Source organism: Staurois parvus, unplaced genomic scaffold, assembly GCF_062004578.1.
Source record: "Staurois parvus isolate SC_StPar_1 unplaced genomic scaffold, SC_StPar_1.0 ptg000056l, whole genome shotgun sequence".
Classification (NCBI taxonomy): Eukaryota; Metazoa; Chordata; class Amphibia; order Anura; family Ranidae; genus Staurois; species Staurois parvus.
Genome location: NW_028317852.1, coordinates 11925655 through 11944768, shown reverse-complemented (window position 1 = coordinate 11944768; position 19114 = coordinate 11925655).

The following is a 19114-nucleotide window of genomic DNA, read 5'->3' as shown; positions in this document are numbered from 1 at the left end:
GAATCAGGCAGATAAGCCACACATTGATATGCAATATTTCCTCTAAACAGAAAACATGATAATGTGATTATTTACCCGTTTAAAGTGATCCCATTATGAATTTTAAGCCATAGGACTTCCCACTTGCACCGATTCTCTTTCTGCTAATCTACAAACTTCGACCTGCCTAACTAGTGCATGTACAGTTTCATTTGAACTACATTACTCACCACTAGTGATGAGCAGTCTGTTTATTAAACTCATAAAAAAATGCAAACTTTATCCAAACCCCACTGAAGTCAATAACTGGCAAATATTGTCACTTTTGGTCATTTTCAAAAGGAAGGGGCTTGCCAAACAAAAATCATAGAAATATGGCACAGTAGAGAGAAGGCCCTCTGTTTTATGTGACTTCAAGGACAACATGGCAAGAACATAAGTTCTTCAAACTATATGCTTTGGGAGATGCCTTTAAGCTGTGTGGTGTATTCTCACAGACAGTGTCAGTGACACTGTATTTTGTGATTTCATAATTTGCTCATGTAATGTGTTTTTTAATTTGGGGGATTATTCCTTGTCTTGCATACAGCATCAGCACCCTAATCTGATTCTTTATAACTTCAAAATAAAGGCTTTTTGGGTAGGTTTTGTTATTGCAGACACAACAGACATAATATATCTAAAAACTATCATAAAGTTTATGCCTTGGAAAAAAAGCAGCTAAAACCCTCAACTTTGTAAAAATTGCCAAACAGTTTCAAAACATCTTAGCTTAAGATCTTCTTTTTGTGCAATAACACACATTTTGTACAAGATTTAATAAAATGTCAATACAGAGTGATCAGAAACACTTCAAGACTACAACCCTACATTCCAGGGGCAAGGCAGTTGTTAAAAAAAAAAGTGCCATTTTGTCAGAGACAATAGCCTGACATACAGCACAGTGACTTTAGAATATGTGAGCACTTTGATTGAGCTGCAATATAAAAATGGAAAGGTGTTTTTATCAAGAAATAACATTTAGAGTGTATTATTTCACAGACTACAGCCAGAAATACTGCACAGACTCACTGCACACTATGCAATTTTACTTGGCTGAAATGTAAGATAAGGCAGGTGTTTTATGTGAAAAAAGGGGGTTTATTATGCCACAGACAAGAGCCAGATATTTTAGGCAGAAACACTGTACATTGTCTAAGCAGTTTTACTAGGCAGAAGAGTATGAGGGAGAAATTAGGCAGGATATATCATTAAATACAGTTTAGAGTGTATTATTTCAGTGGAAAAAGCTCAGAAGTATTGTACAGACACTCTGCACATCATTCAAGCAGTTTTACTAGGACACAACATAAAAGAGAGAGATGAGGAAGGTTTTAACAGAAAATACAATTTAGACCATATTATTTCTAATAGGTTAAACATGTTGTACATACTCCTTATGTGGCTTTAAAGGACAAGTTCACCTTTCCACAAAAAATAATAAAGGCACATTTTTTTGCAGGTAAAAAAATGTGCATTTATTATTTTTGTGTTGGGAGCCTGTAAGCATTGCACCAGTAATCAGCACATCACTGATGCCATGCAAGTCTGCTGCACACTGTCAGTGTATCTGCTTGCTCGTACATCCCGCACGGGCAAGCAGATACTTTCTGACAGGAAGACTCAATGAACTACCACAGCGCTCACAGTGCTGTGGTAGTTAATTGTGGACTACAAGCTGACTTCTCCCTGTACCTCTGTCGGGGGAGTCAGAGGCAGCGGGCGGCAGCTGCAGGGCAGGATCAGGAGGTGAACTTATCCATTACAATTTCTTGTAGGCCTCAGTGCCTAAACCATGTCCCCATTTAGGTTTGATGGTCAAAAACAATTTAAAGCTTATATATTTAAGGCAAATAGACTGTTTACTTTGCAAGGGAAGTTTCACAATGCAGGGGAATTTTTACCCACAACTTTGTAAATGTGTTGAAATCACTTGCAAGGAAAATAGAAAAGTAGCATTTTGCTTGCACATAATTGGTTGATGTAAATCAGCAGAGCTTCTCCCCATTCGCAAGCTTCCCTTGCAAAGTAAAAAGTCTATTTGCCTTTAGTAGATTAATCCCATAGGATTTCTATAACTTCCTGTAGACATTTGCCTAAACCCCATCACCAAATAGTTTTGGAGGACCAAAAAAAGTTATACAGTATATCTATAGACAGCATACTTAGTATTACTAAAATCAGGCCTCATTGCCTAAACTTTATCCCAATTTAGTTTAGTAAGTTAAAAAAAACAAATTAACATTTATATTTTGCTATGAAAACAGAATGAATATGCTACTGGCAGAATATTTCAACTTCCTGTAGGCATCATTGTCTAAACTATATCTCTATTTAGTTTTGGAGGAACAAATTAAGCTTACGGTTTACATATTTCTATAATTTCTTGTAGACCTCATTGACTAAACCACATCCCTATTTATCTTTGGATAACCCAAAAATACTATTTTTCACATTAAAATGAAAAAAATATGGTACACACTATAAAGATATAATTTGATTCCATTTATAGGAACCCTCATTTAATAAAATGCTTTTCTCATGTGGCGTTTGAGGACAAAATCCCAAATAAAGTGTTTATTTTTCACTGATAAAATGAAAGAATGGTATACACACTGCATAGAGAGTATTTTTACAATCTCTTATAGGCTGAATTTTTTTAATTACAGATCAAGTGCAGTTTTTCAGTACAAAATTACACATTTATTTGTATACATTTTACATAAAAATGTATTTCACCTAAAAAAAAATATTGTTAGTAACTCTATAGACAGCATTTAAGCAGTTTTGGTAGGTTGCATTTTTAAACAGTAAGGACAACAGTCTGCAGAAAAAAAGAAAAACTTTAGAATTTATTACACAGAAAAAGACAACTAAATATTGTACTTACTCCATATACAATATTTGAAAAAAAATGCTTAGCCACATTTTTAACAGGAGAGACACCAGAATGATATTTTGTTTTACTGACTCCATGCATAGGTAAGTAACCCACTTTACTGAAGTTTAATGGGTAGAGACCAGGCAGTTTTTATTATTGAAATCACAATTTGAGTACATTATTTTGGAGAGACAATAGCCATAAATATTCTTTATTGATGTGGCACTGGAATAGACTGAAAATTAGGAGATAGAATGATTTAGCCTGCATCAAACCCTATACATTTTGCTATTAATGAGCAGCAGTGGAAACATTGTATGCACCTTGACATTCTGGGAGCACCAGAGGATCCTCTGGAACTCTCTACCCCAGTTTATCAGACTATCGCCTACTCTGCTCACTTTTAGGCTATCTCTGAAAACCTATCTCTTCAGGGAAGCCTGGAGTCTTCTACTTTTCCAACCAGTCCATCCCCCACAGTTACCACCTTTTGTACCACTAGCCCCTCCCTCCTAGATTGTAAGCTCCAAGGAGCAGGGTCCTCCTATCCCTCTTGTATTGAACTGTATTGTTGCTGTATAGTCTCCCGTTATATTGAAAGCGCTGAGAAAACTGCTAGCGCTATATAAATCCTGTGTAATAATAATAACCTACTGCATGTCTTTGGGGTGTGGGAGGAAATCGGGGTACCTGGATGCAGGCACAGGGAGAACATGCAAACTCCAGGCAGGTGGTGTTGGGGTTGGGATTCAAACCAATGGCCGTAGTACTGCCAGGTGGAAGTGGTAACCATTTAGCCACTGTGCTGCCCATGAATACCTTAATATATTTGTAGTATACCTTTATGTTCAACTACAGTAGTAAACCGTGTAAAGCTCCTGACAAATTTTTGGCAATTATAAGCTTAGATTACACTGCTTGAAAAAGTAATAACCTATTACATTTAACAAAAAAACAGTAACTCTATATTTAAGTATAATTCATCCAAAATAAAGGCTGATATAAGCTAAAATTTGGCATGGGAGATAGATCAGACAACTTATTACACCATGTAAACTTGGCACCCAGATTGAGCACAGCTGTACAAATACATAGACTGGGGCTAAAAAGGGATTAGATGGAGTATATTGTTTACATTTCTTCTCCAAGGTAATCTGGGTTTGTAATCATTAGCCACAGCACCAGAGACACTGGCAGGCCTACCAAGCATGAAAATGTAATTTACAAATTTAGTTAAAATGTCTTCACTTGGACAAGCAATCAAAGAGCCTGTGTAATATCTTTATTCTAATTTACACATTCAGCAGTATATTTTAGTTGTAATACATTTCAAATTTACAATTTAGATTTTTTTTCAATAACAAAAATCTAGGCTAAATTCTTATTTTCTATTTTATATCTTTTTGAATGTGCATGTATATTTAATTTATTGAATATTTTGGAAAATACTTTTAATTCAAATTATTTTCTTTTAAAAACAGCATATTGTAGGTTTGCATGGCATGGGCTGGTAAACAGATCTGAATGAATTTACCTCACAAACCTGTGGGCTTATTTTGCTTTTTTTTTTGCCATTTAGGGGAAGTAAGAATACACTTTACAACTGATGACTGATTGGCATCTAGAGCTGCTTAGAAATAATGGTGACTACTTGCTGATATACTGTTTTAGATACTGTATACTGTATATGATCAGTACTTTCAAAGTCCATCCCCCACAGTTACGACCTTTTGAATCACCAGCCCCTCCCACTTAGACTGGTGGGCTGATGTAGCCATCCAGTAAATTTTCCTTGCCTTAGCATACAAAAAAAACTTAATTGCCTTTAAAGGCTCAGAAATATAGCATAGTTTTGTGAAGAGATAAGTGATGCACACAGGGAGGGCAGAGCAAGTTTAAGAGGGATTTTCTTCAATGCAATAAAATCTATACTTCAGCTATTTAAAGTATTACTAAACCCAGGACCCTGCATTCACTATATCTGGTCTCCCACAGTAAACGCAACATGGAAGTGTAATTATTTTAGTAAATATAAACTGCTAAATACCTTTTCTCATCAGCAGTTAGAGCAGTCTTGTGACTTCTATCAGTGTCCAGCAGAGCACTGGTTAAAGCTTGTAGAAGGAGTTTTCATTCTCCCCTGATTGTACTATGAGGCTGCAGGACACCTGACCGTCTGTCTGGACAGCGTTGGTTGGTCCTGTGCTGATCACATACACTCTCCCAATTCAGGAGTAAAGCCAGGGGTCGGTGCAGACAGCATTCAGGTAGTCAGGAGCAGATAGGGTTGACAACAGATGAGCAGTACAGGAACAGATGCACGGATGCTAGGAAATGTAGTAGACCAAACGGCACTGACACAAGGAACTAGTGCAGTCTAAATAGCCCACCTAACACCAATGCTCCCTTATTCCCCTGTGCATGCACGAGCACCCACTAAACGTCCATGAGCAGGACTTGCAGGAATCTTGCGCCTGTGCATAAGTCTGTGCATTCCATGACAAAAACAGAGGGGAGTACTCATCATCTTCCATGAACATATATCTTTTATGTGTCATAAAACTATAGCGGACCCTCAGGGTTGATGCTTGATATTGCTAGGGATCCTCAAAGATATCAAGGTCATTATACACACTCAACTCACTATACTCCCAGCACTAGACAAACACCCTTCTTATCTCATTTATTATCCATTTAACAAGCTTTGTGGCGACTCTATGTTGGTTCTCAATGGAAAACAAATCTCCCTCAGACCTCCTGAGCTCTACTTTGGTCTCCCAAACTTTTCTTATTCTACTCAAATCATATGATCCTATCAATGCTCGAAGAGAAGTTAATTCTGTATTCAGAGACTATACCCACTACTCGTATCCACACTCTAGCCACACTCAAATCGATCATGTCTTTCTTTTCCCCTAATTTCTCAGATTTCTTTAATCCTAATACTTGCAATCCTGTGGTCAGATCATGATCCTCTCTTGGTGCAATGTAGTTCACAATTGCAAAAACCACATTCCTCATCACTCTTTTTCTCACATCCTCAAGGATCTTAAATAAAAAACTACTGAATATTTCAAGCTGAATGAACAGCTCAGTTCATTCCTATACAACACTTTGATATAGCCCCAAATTACAGATTTGTAAGCTTGCCAGTCACACTTCTTGATAGAAAAAAGAGCAGAAATCTATACAGTCACCTCTATACAGTCACCTAAAACTTGCAATCAGCAGCAGGTTGCACAGATCTCAGTCTCTGCCTCACTGATAAAGCAAGCACTTTGCTCACTTTATGTGCTGGATGTGCCAAAAATTATATGTCAATTATGTCAAAGGCAATAAAAGTGGAACCAAGTCAGCTAAAAAATTTATTCTTTTATCCCTATATTCCCTCAAACCTAGGTGTCATATACAGTGGATATAAAAAGTCTACACACCCCTTTAAAATGTCAGGTTTCTGTGATGTAAAAAAATTAGACAAAGATAAATTATTTCAGTATGTTTTCCACCTTTAATGTGACCTATAAACTGTACAGTTCAATTGAAAAACAAACTCAAATTTTTTTGGGGGGAAAGGGGGGATTGTAAAAACAATTGTCACTTTATTACCATACCTTGTGTAAAATATATGGCATATTAACAAATAGTAATATGCCTTGCACATATAATCACAGCATTAAATGCAGTTTCCTATTGAAGATATGGAAGATATGGAAAAGATGGTAGACACAATAGGTTGTCTTTTGAAGGCACTATTGACTGCTCTCTATATTTTTGCCCCTGAAAGTCCACTGTGTTCCTTACTATCATACCTCTATTGATGAAAAACAATGATGGTGAAATATAACCCTGCTCTGCACTTTTATATTACCTGGTACTCCTGTGGGATGCTTGTTTGCCCAGTCACTTGCTTGGTGTGTCTTCGCATCCGCTGTGTGGGTTGCTGTCCTGATTGACCGCTGCTGCTTTGATAGTCCTCTATAATTATATACACACAGTCTACAATTTTATGTAAGTGCCCTTGAGGTGGCATTCTATTTGTATTGATGTTTATTGCTAATGTTTGTATCGATTACCTGCAAGTTTGTCCATTTTTTAGATGCGTTGCAAGCCCCTGAGGAAGCGACCTTTATTGCGAAACATGTTGGGCCTCATTCAACGGTCAATACACCCCTCCTCACTTTGAAGTAGATTGTGTCTACCATCTTCTCCATATCTCCAATAGGAAACTGTATTTCTATACTGTGACAGTGTGGCGATCTGTCACCCAGGATTCTCAACAAGGCAGGTTGAGGGGCTCCAGGGTAAGTGTTTGATACGGAGGAAAGTGGCTTTTCACTTTCCTCCTTTGTTTGTAAGGTCCATTTTGGGATCTGGAGCCTGGAGATTTCAAAGAGATCTGGGAGGGATGAAATCTCCAATCCTAGGACCAGGTTTTGGGAATGGCCATGAGACTGATTGCACAGGTGTGTGCGGGCCTTTTCAGAGAGTCAGGGCCAGGATTCTGGGCTCCACCCCGGCAGATAGGAGTCAGGAGGGCTCCACCTAGGAGAGGTGGAAGACAAAAGCAGCAAGGGGCTGCTAGAGGCTAGCTGTGTGCAAGAGCCATATTTTTGAAAGAGTCTGCAGGAGACGTAAGCCTGAAGAGGAAGGCCAGTGGAAGAGTGTTTATATCTGAGAGAGCAAGGAGGCTGAATTTTGTTTATATTGATGGTGAATACCCCTGTGTGGGAAGCTTTGTGGAACATTTTCTTTAAATAAAAGTGGGCTAAAAAGGCCTTAAAAGAAAGCGAGTTGCTGTGTGCGTTTAACCAAGCTCTACCATTTGAAGCGAGTTCCCACATATGGTGGCGGATGCAGTGGGCAGAATTGGATATCCCGGCGATTGAAGTAAGTTCATCAGTTATATGAACTGTGTTTGGTGCATAAGTCTGCACTATCTGTGTGTGCAGGTGAGGAGAACCTGCTAGAGAAAAGGACTTTGCCTTAAAGAGACAGTGTTCCATGGTGTTGCTGAACTGTGTAACACACTGCTGTGTGCATGACTGCAAAGATGGGGCGGTCAAAACAGAAAAAGGAGGCAATGTTTGCTGAAATGAGAGAGGGAGCCCTGTGGCTAGGGGGTTATATACCGCATGCTCCAGCCAAGCCGGGAAATTTAGATGTGGGTGAGTCTGCTGTGGACTGGTGCAAGCGGCACCTGGCAGCATTGAACCAACCTAAAGAGAAAAGCAAGCCAACCTTCAGTTCAAGGAGAGAGCTGCAGGATGTCTGTACCTTGGAGAGGGGTGTTGTTGCCCCTGGCAACGCTGCTACAGTTAAACCAGTAGCTGTTGTGAAAAATGTGAATGTATCACGGCTTGAGAGTTGGTCCAGCAGAGAGAAGCCTATGCTATGTGCAAGGAGAGGGGCTGACCAGAGGCCAGGACCAAGAGTGAAGGCCCATAGCAACACAGAGGAGGCCAGTCGGGCTGTCTGTGTACAGGGGGCTATGTCGTATAAGGATCATGGCAAGTGGTATCAAGAGGAGCCAATACAGCATGTTGGAAAGAGCCAGCAAAGTTCTGCTTGGAGAGTGCAATCTCCCATGGCGACCAGAGAAAAAGTAGTGCCTGGAAGGAGGAGCTGCACTGAAGATGTGGCTCAGTGTCCCAACAAAGATAAGAGTGGAAATGTACCATGCCTGGAATGTGGTCAGTGGGGGCATGGGATCTTTACCTGTCCCAGACTCTGGAATACCGCTGATACTGGGCAAATGTCTTCAACTGCAAGCCCAGATTCTTGTTTTAAAATGTTGGCAGCCATCTCTGGCAAGCGGGAGGAAGTACCTGTTGGGCCTGCAGGGGGTGCCAGAGAGTCCATGGAGCCTATGAGGGCGTCTGTTACTTCACCTTGGGGCAAGGGAAAAGTTGCCAAGGAAAGTGCAGTTGAGGATGCGTTTATGAGACGACGCACTCAAATGAAGATGGTGACACCTACTACTGTGGTGGGTAAGACTGTGTGTGATAAAACCATGGCTGGGACTGTCATGTTGAGAAGGACTGGTTATGAGACTGTCCATTCTGATATAGGAGTGACCCCAGTTAGGTGGGCCACTGAATGTGCTTTTGAGAGTGACTTTTCCCTGTGCAGTGCTTTGTACAGTGGGGAGGTAGGAGTTAAAGTAAAACCTGTGCATGGTTATCAAAAAGAAAGTGATGTCACTAATGTGTGCCAGTCACAGGTTGGTAGGGGGCTAGTACAGCCCCCAAGAGCTACAAATGCTGATGATGTTGATGATGTGAAATGTTCTGCTGTTGGGAAAACCCTGAGCTCTTGCAGTGCAAAAGCTGTAATTAAAGATGGGTCATTTCCCGTAGCAACTGGTGGTCAGACAGCACAGGTGTCCTTAGAAATCTCCAGGGGTCTCCGTGTATTGGAGCCGGAGGTTGCCCTGGACAACTACGATGTCACTCTGGTGGAGCAGAGTGGAACTGCACCTTGTCATAGGAGTGTGTTGGTGCAGTCTAACAATACTGAAAGTGTTCAGGTGAACAGCGGGTTAATGCAGCCTGGCAAAAATGCAAGTGTGTGGGTAATTCAGGAAGCACCACCAGAGCAAAGTGGTGGATGTGAGGTATTGCAAACTGCAGTGGGAAAACAGGTGTTACCCAAGTCTGATGTGATCCAGAGTGATTTGTGCAATGGATCTGCAACTAAGCCCTTCTATTCGTATGTGTCTCCTTGGGTGGATGGATCGGTGCTGAGGAGCACTGGTGAATTGAGCACATATACAATGGATTGGGATAGTTGGGGTAAAAGGCTAATCTCCTTGATAGATGAGGCTTTAATGCAAAAAAATTAGGTAGACACTGTTGCTGCTGTGCCAGCAGGAGGGTCTATAGAACGGCCTATAGATAAGGGCGTGCATACAGCAGAGACTTTGTCTGTGACCCACAAAAGTGATGTTGGCATGGAGTGTCAAAATGATGTCACTGGGAGTGATCGGGGGCAACTTATGGGTGCTGAGTCTGAGAAGTTGAGAGTGACCCCAGGACATGGCAGTGCTCTGGTGGAGCACCAGGCTGTGATTACCTCCAGCTCGGAGGAGGTCCCTTTAAAAGTTTCAACTTCTCAAGTCTCAGCAGGTGAGTCTCTCAGCATTCCCAGTGTCCTAAATATCGTCAGGAAGGTCTTTGGTTACAACCCAACCACTTGACTCTAGACCTAAGTATTAAAGGAGATGCTTGAACTTTGGAATGTACAACCAATGTATATTGAGGTGTCTCCTCCACAGTCAGATGGTCTGGTACTGCGGAATACCACTAGGTGGAGCACCGAATGGCTGGCTGTACAGATCAAATGGGAACAAGAAAGTAGTTTTTATTTCTGAATTTGTGCATGGTGTTAAAAGCTGTATCAGGGTATGCCGCTGAATTACCTGTCAATGTGATATGAGAGAGGTTTTGGAGAAATGGAAAATGAGTCAAAAAAGGTTTCACCTACTAACAGCCAGGTGGGAAGCATTTCTGCTGCTATGGTCCAGGATGGTGCTGGTCAGTTGTCAGTGAAGGGCATGTTGACTGCACCAGTGGACAAACCATATGAGATGGAAGGGCCGAGCATGAACCAGAGAACAGCAGAGATCCTGACCAGGGCTCAAACAGATGTGCATAAAGAAATCAGGGTCATTGGGCCAAAAAGAGGTTTATGTAGCAGGTCTGATAAGACACCTGAAATACAGGGAGAAATGGTATGTGAAAACTGGCAAAATAGATCAAAAGAGAGCTCATCTGTACAGGGTTTGGATACAGATCCAAGTGGTATAGGAAAAGTTAAAATGGTTGGACAGCTGCCTGCAGAATGCATGACACCAGGTGAAGTGGCATTTTGTGAGGTTCACGTGGGTGATGGCTGCCCTATGGTGTGTGTGCCCTCTGCAGACACTGTCCTAACAAATGCTGGAAAAGATATTGAAAGGTGTAATATTGACTGGAATATAACTGTTCATGGTAAACTGAATGCTGTGGTAATGACTCATGCAGGTTTGAAAGCTAAAGGTACAAGAAATCAGGGGGGTGGTCCTGGTACAAATACAGTAGAAATAGTTTCCCTACAGCCTTGGGACAGTAATACTGAGAGAGGTATTAGGAAACCTGAGCACCTGAAGCAAAGGGGCAGAAAGGTCGATAGAAAGGCCAGGGGGACCCCGTAAGGATTTCAAGAGAGGAAGTGCACCCAGAAAAAGAATAGGGAAGGTCTGATTAGAGCCCATAGCAGAGTGACAATGGGGCTTGGGGAGAGACACCAAAGCAGTCATTGGGTAGAGTTCCCCTTTAGGAAAGGTATGGTCAGACCAGATTGGGCCCCTGTAAGTGAGAGCTGGCACAGAGGTGCCAGAAGATATAAGTTGTGTGTTCTGCCCCCTAGGGGATCAAAACAAAGGGGGGATATGTGACAGTGTGGCGATCTAGCACCCAGGATTCTCAACAAGGCAGGTTGAGGGGCTCCAGAGTACGTGTTTGATACGGAGGAAAGTGGCTTCTAGGATTTTTTTTTCCAATCCTAGGACCAGGTTTTGGGAGTGGCCATGAGACTGATTGCACAGGTATGTGCAGGCCTTTTCAGAGAGTCAGGACCAGGGTTCTGGGCTCCACCCTGGCAGATAGGAGTCAGGAGGGCTCCACCTAGGAGAGGTGGAAGTCAAAAGCAGCAAGGGGCTGCTAGAGACTAGCTGTGTGCTAGTGGCCAGCTGTGTGCGAGAGCCATATTTTTGAAAGAGTCTGCAGGAGACAGACGTAAGCCTGAAGAGGAAGGCCAGTGGAAGAGTGTTTATATCTGAGAGAGCAAGGAGGCTGAATTTTGTTTATATTGATGGTGAATACCCCTGCGTGGGAAGCTTTGTGGAACATTTTCTTTAAATAAAAGTGAGCTAAAAAGGCCTTAAAAGAAAGCGAGTTGCTGTGTGCGTTTAACCAAGCTCTACCATTTGAAGCGAGTTCCCACAATACCTTATGGGGGTTTAATGCTGTGATTATATGTGCAAGGCATATTATAATTTTTTTAATACGCAATATATTTTAGACATGGTACGTTAAAGTAACAATTGTTTTTACAAATTTTGGTACTGAGTATATGTGCCTAAAAAGCCCATAACTGAATTAGATCCTCTAATCGGGACGTGGCACCACAATAATCTCTTGATGTGACCTTCAGCCACCAGCTGGTTGCCCAATATTCTTAATTTAGCTTCTGTTATAATGACGTGATTTCTAAATAAAGCTTTGGACCTTTCCTGGAGATCCATGGTGTGCTGATTTAAATTTGTTTGCTTCAATTATCTTTGATTGGTCACTGCAGCACACATTTACACTCACAGCCACTTTACAGGAACACGTGTGCATTGGAAATTGTGTTTTGGAATCATACTTGTTTCCCTAAACAGCACTCCTGATGGCTGCTTATTGGAAGGGAACTTCATTTTGGTTGCGCCCACATGACATCAGGGCACCGCATTCACTGATCTATTCAAATGGCATCTGATGAAACCTCATCATCGAATGATGTTAAAAATTTGGAAGCATCTAGAGCCAGGAAGAGATTGAAGCAATGCTCTTCCCTCCAAACACTGACAAGGAGTTTGGATCCAATACAGCCACCAATCCACCTAAGAGAAATAAAATATTTTTAGGGAAAGGATCTTGAGTTACATGGACAAACCTTGCCTGAGTACTACAGAGTAAAGTCAAATCAAAAATCAACCCATGATTGGCCAGCACAAATGAGAGTTTTGTTCAAAGTGGTGTGAGCTATCAACCCAAAATTCACTGAATTATATGCTGCTGCTCCCTAAAGAGGTGAAGGTTCAGATGTGTCAAGTCAATCATGATCTTGCAGCTTTGGAATTTTCCATACAGGACAAAGATAAACAGACAACTGCATTCCAAGAATTGCAGTATACACTGTAAGACAGAGAATCAGGACTATGAAGAAAGAATGGTATATCCATGGATAACTGGTGTCACCAAGCCCAGGAGACTGTGGGCTCGCCCTCTGCTGAACAGACCACAAAAAGGAAGCCCTCCAACCACCTCTGTCAGAGAATGACCAACTGAGAATCCTTCAGCTGACAGCAAAGTCAGGGCATCTGGTAGCTCCACAGCACCCACCTCTGAGAGCAGCACTTCCCATTTTCCAAGGGATGGAGACAGGGATGAACCAGGAAGGGCATCAAGAGGACACAGCACTTTTCAGATCTGCAGTGGTCAGCAATAGACCTGTAGATGAACCTGGTGATCAACCTGTCATCTAGGGGCATCACAAAGGGTGAGTTGCGCCTCTTATCCAAAGGTCCTTTATTTTGTCCCATGGCAAGTTTTAACAGATTTAACTTTGAAACTGAAGTGTTCAAATTTGAGAGGTAAGATTAAGCAGTTTGTGATGTGCAATCGGGGACCATGGTGGTTACTAAAGGAGAATCATGTAAACATAAAAGCAAATTTATTTCTCCCAGTCAATACTAGTCGATAGACAGTGTATGTCCTCTTGGAAGCACCATTATATAATTCATGCTTTAAAGTCCATATATATCTAATTTAAGTTTGGATGAATTTGCAGCACTAAAGACTTTAAGGGATGATAAAAGCATTATCATTAAGCCCACTGATAAAGGCAGGATGATTGTAGTAATGGACTATGAGGATTACAGGGATGCCATACTGTAGATGTTAATGAACACCACCAGCTATGCACAACTTTCTAGAGACCCAACATACGGCATAAAGAATGCTTTGGCCTCTCTGCTTAACATCGACCAATTGACCGGCTGTATTTCTAATGAGGCAACAGAATTTCTGATGGACGGAAAGCCAAAAATACCCATTATCTATGGGCAATCCAAGGTCCACAAGGGTAGTACACCCTTGAAGTTTAGACCTATTGTTTAAGGATCTGGGTCAATTACGCAGCCTCTGGCACAGTTGATGGACTTTTACCTTCAGCCTTTTGCTAAGAACGTACCAGTATATGCTAGGAATATGACTGATTTTATTTGGATAAATGTGGAAGATTCTTGGAGTTCGATGTTAATTGGAAATTGGCGAATATGGACATATCGTCCTTTTACACAAGTATACAGTTTGTATTTAAAAGTAATATCTTTGCATTTAAGGGGATAATATATATCCAAACTCAGGGCACAGCCATGAGCAGCTCTGCTGCCCCCTCATTTGTGAACCTATTTGTTGGGTATATGAGAAAACACAATATCTATCCTACAACTCTCTTCTCTGAACATGTCAGATGCTGGCTAAGGTATATTGATGATATTTTTCACACTTGGGAAGGTGATGGGTCTGTTTTCCATGAGTCTGTGAATTGTCTAAATGGCATTTTTTCTGTCATAGCATTTAATACAGAAATTTATACACATTGGTATTTTTTTCTGTCATAGCATTTAATACAGAAATTTATACACATAACATCACTTTTCTTGATGTGAGGATCACAAATGATCATGCTGCCCTCAAGACTTCTGTTTTTACAAAACAAACAGACAACACCTTGTTACACTACTAGAATAGACATCCCAAGCACCTCCTGAACAGTTTGCCTATCTCACAGTTTAGGAGAGTGTAGCGGGCTCCTTGTACAAGAGGATTCAGAAGGAATCACATGATCAGCAGTCAGTCCTTTCTCTCTCTCTCCTATTTGTGAAACCTGGGCATTCTGCCAAGTTCATGACTCATCCACTACACAGCAAAGAACGCTGGGAGGGGGAGGAAGCAGGAAGTGAAGGGGAGAACAGAGAGACACGAGGCTGGAGAAAAGAGAGGGACATGTGGAGCCCGTCCAAGCAGAGGAGGAGGCACTACAGCAACCCAGCGCAGATAGAGGGACCCTGCTGTGTGTTCAGAGTCTGGTGAGCTGTCCCCCTGGAGAGAGTAAGACCCACCATTTACACTTTGCATATAGACTGGGACATCCGCACCCCACTGCTGGGATCTCACCCATCCGGGGCCCTGTGCAAGCCACAGATCCCTCTGCCTGCTTTGCCCCTCACCACCAGTGTAATTGAGACTGTCTGCCCCGGGGACTGACACATACTTGGAGATTGCATCCTGCGACTGCCCCTGGTCTTGGGGTGCTTTGTGTTGCGTTTAGACACTGAGGTTGAACCCTCTCAGCGCAGAAACCTAGTGAAATTGGATGTAACCCACACCAGCTGAAACTCCAAAGAAGCTTTCAGCTGCTATTTACTTCATTGTAAGGACTAAACGTGCACCAACTAGAGCTCCACCGTTACAAGGACTGAAGTGGGGGAATCTGGCTTAGTAGCCTTATTACAGGTACCTCTTTATTGCATTCTGTTCTGACTCTGAGGTGATTTTTGGCTAACGCCCCTCAGAAGCAGAATCATACACCGGTGTGGGTAATACATTTCATTGATAGAGTATAAGTAAGTTTATTTGTTTGATATCAGTTGTATTCTGCTTAAAGTGCAACTCTGCCATCCGGAGACTCTTGGCTGTGAAGCCCTCTAGTGGCAGACCAAATTTACTGCATTGCATAAAAGAAGAAAAGTAAGTATTGAAGATGAAAGGGGAACCCCACCCCTCTACACTGCATTTTATTCTCCATAAAATTGTTCTCGTTTCATTTAACCCTGTGTCAGCAAATTTCTTGGCGGGGTATTTGCTATTCATTACCAGTTGTGCCAGAGGGATTTGCTTAAGGTTGGATCTATTGAGCGCAGGACCCATAATATATTCCAGCTTGTCCCAAGGGGCAGTGCTACACGTGGGGGCTCGTCCGGGATTCTTGCTGCTCAATTACCCAACAACCACTCAAGCAGTGCCCTATACCAACTCTTAAGATGGACGTCGCAGCCGCGACCAAGTGGTGCAGCAGGGAAAATGCTTGCCCAGAACGGAGTGTAGTGGTCGAGTTCCCCAGAGAAATGGGGACCGAAGAACAGATTACCAAGATAGTGAATGCACTACCCACAGAGGGAAAGAAAACGCGGGTGATAGATGTGATACCCGCCTCAGACACCACCCTGGCGTATGCCCTGCTAGAGTGGAAGAAGGGGATCCCTGACAGTTTCCAAGGAGCCAATATCCAAATAGAGGATGGGACAAGGCTCCAGTTACTTCAGTTGAACACCCCCGGGCCTAGTTGTGCAAAACCTGAGAGGGAAGAACCCCTGTCCCAGACACCTCTAGCCACCATAGGCCCGGAATTCCTCACTGCATTGGGGGACTTCATGTTAAAATGCCGCAAAGACCCCTCTCCATACACAGGGATGTATCGGAAGCTCCGATTCTTCTCGGGTAGGTAACCAATACCTACCGGGGAGGATGGCTTTGAAGAGTGGCTAGACCAAGCCATGCAAGCACTAAGTGAATGGGACATTCCTGAGGCCCACAAGAAACAGAGGATTACGGAGAGCCTAAGGGGCCCTGCATTGGAGGCCATTCGCAACCTAAAACTTAGCAAACAGGATTGCACTGCTCAGGACTATCTAGATATTTTACAAGATGTATTTGGGCGTACTGAAAAGGCTTCAGACCTCATCTATCAGCTAGAGCATACCTACCAAAATGAAGGGGAGAAACTCTCCAGTTACATGGGACGTCTAGACAAGATAATATACCAAATTCTGCTAAAAAGGGGAATAGGCCCTGAAAGAGTAGATGAGGTTCGGGCGCAACAAGTCCTACGGGGAGCCAGGCCCCTAGACCCCATTGCTATTCTATTACGAACTCGGCGAGATGGTGGCCTCCTGAACTATCCAGACTTAATCCGGACTGTGAGAGAGGAGGAAGCCATGTTGGATGACAAAGAGAGACAGTCAGACTCTGTTGTAGGGGTCCGGGTAGTCAATGTGGGAGGTGACACCCCTGAAGTTGAACTCCTTAAGACTCAGGTGTCCCAACTAATGGAGATGGTGACCTTACTAATGGCGGGACCGTCGGGTTTAGCGAGAGAGACGAGAGCAGTTTCTGAAAACCTGTCAGGAGTTGCCCCAACGCAAGCAACTAGTCCCACCATTCAAATGATCTGCTTTAATTGTGGAGGGACCGGACATGTCAGGAGAGTCTGTCCGAGCCCCAGGAAGCCTGAAGCTAAGCGCCAAAAACCGGAGGAAAACTTCAGAGGGCCCTGGTGAAGGAGCAACCCAGGGACCCCACCACCGTAGCTAGCTCCACTCAACCAAGTAAAAGGGGGGCGAGGAGAAAATCTGGTCCTATCCAGAAGGACTCCACCATCCCTTACAAACAGCCTAGGGAAAATGCCACTTCACCTCAGGGAGTCAGTGCACACCTCAAACCTGGGAGTCAACCACGGCTTAGGCCGAGCCAAAACTCATCCAGGAGGGGAGTAAGGATAAGAACTGCAGAACAGAAGAAGACGGCTACCTGTTCACCACTCCCTGAGAATTTAGTGGGACCCTCCCCTGTCGTCCCGATTCAGGTAGAAGGGATTTATACCAGGGCTCTTCTGGACACCGGAGCCCAAGTAACCCTTCTGTACCGAGACTTCTATGACAAGCATCTGAAGCATTTGCCCTTGCAGAAGCTGGAAGACCTAGAAATATGGGGCATAGGAACCCAGAAGTTTCCCTATGATGGTTACCTATCGGTCAGACTAACTTTTGATCCTTCCATGACAGGAAAGGCTGAGACTTTCGAAGCCTTAGCCGTCATCTGTCCCCGGTCGCCTGGGGCCAATAGGAGTCCCCTAATCATAGGGACCAACATCAATCTTGTCAGAAGGCTGTTGGCGCCATTGGTCGAAGAGCCCAATGATCAACCCACTTCTGTACATCCCATGCTGAGGCAAGCATATCAGCGCCTGGTACAAGAGAGGAGAGCCCCAGCGGAAAGAATAGGGAAGATATGGCGCCTGGATCAACATGAGAAGGTGCTACAACCCGGAGAGGTGGCGTGTTTACAAGCCTCATCAAATTGACCTGGAAGCAGCCAGGCCCCTTCATTCTCCTTGAGGCTGGTGGCTGTGAAGAGAACACAGGAGTGGAGATCCTCCCGGAGGTAGTGTCAACAAAAGCGCTACGGAGGAGCCACGGAAAGATTTCGGTCAGTGTTCATAATCCAACTGCTGCCCCAGTGAAAATCCCAGCTCGGGTGCTGTTAGGACATGTGGATCCTGCAACCCCAATCTTGCCCACTGAGGAGGACGGAAGAGAGAAAGAAATCCCTGCCAATGCGTTTTACCCAAGGAACACCCCCCTTTCCCCGGAATGGAGAGAGAGAGCGAAGAATCAACTCCTAAGGTGGCGGGCTGCATTCTCCAGAAGTGAGTTCGATGTGGGGTGTGCAGAGAGTGCCCATCATCGGATTCGGCTTCGAGAAGACGCCTCATTCAGGGAAAGGGTTCGACGAGTTCCATTGGGAGATTTGGAAGACCTGCATGAGCAATTGGCAGAGTTGAAGAGGACAGGCATCATCAGAGAGTCCCGAAGCCCATACGCCTCTCCGATAGTGGTGGTCCGGAAGAAGAACGGATCTTTAAGATTGTGCATCGACTACCGGACGCTAAACCGAAGAACTGTTCCTGATCAGTATACCACCCCAGGATAGAGGATGCTTTGCAAAGCCTATCAGGGGCAAAGTGGTTCAGTGTGCTGGACCTGAAGAATGGGTATTACCAGATCCCCATGCACCCGGAAGACAGAGAAAAGACCGCGTTCATAACCCCAATAGGGTTCTTTGAATTTGACCGGATGCCTCAAGGTTTGTGCAACTCTCCAGCCACCTTTCAAAGGCTGATGGAGAAGACGGTGGGTGACATGAATTTAATTGAAGTACTGGTATACTTGGACGACATCATTGTGTTCGGGAAGACTCTGGAGGAACATGAGGAGAGATTGGAGAAGGTGCTCAAGAGACTTCATGATGAGGGACTGAAGTTGTCTTTGGAGAAGTGCCAGTTTTACCAACCCTCGGTCAATTACCTGGGTCATATCGTATCTGCCGACGGAGTGGCCACTGACCCCAAGAAGCTGGAAGCTGTCACCTCATGGCCAAGGCCCACAAATGTCACAGAGCTTAGATCTTTCCTGGGGTTTTGCTCCTATTACCGCAGATTCGTCCAGGGCTTCGCTCGGATAGCCCGCCCACTCAATGAACTGCTCAGAAACGAAGAAGACAATGATGATGCAGATCTTTCTAGACCTGCGAAGCCAGCAGTGGGACCCAGGAGGCCTAGGGAATCTAT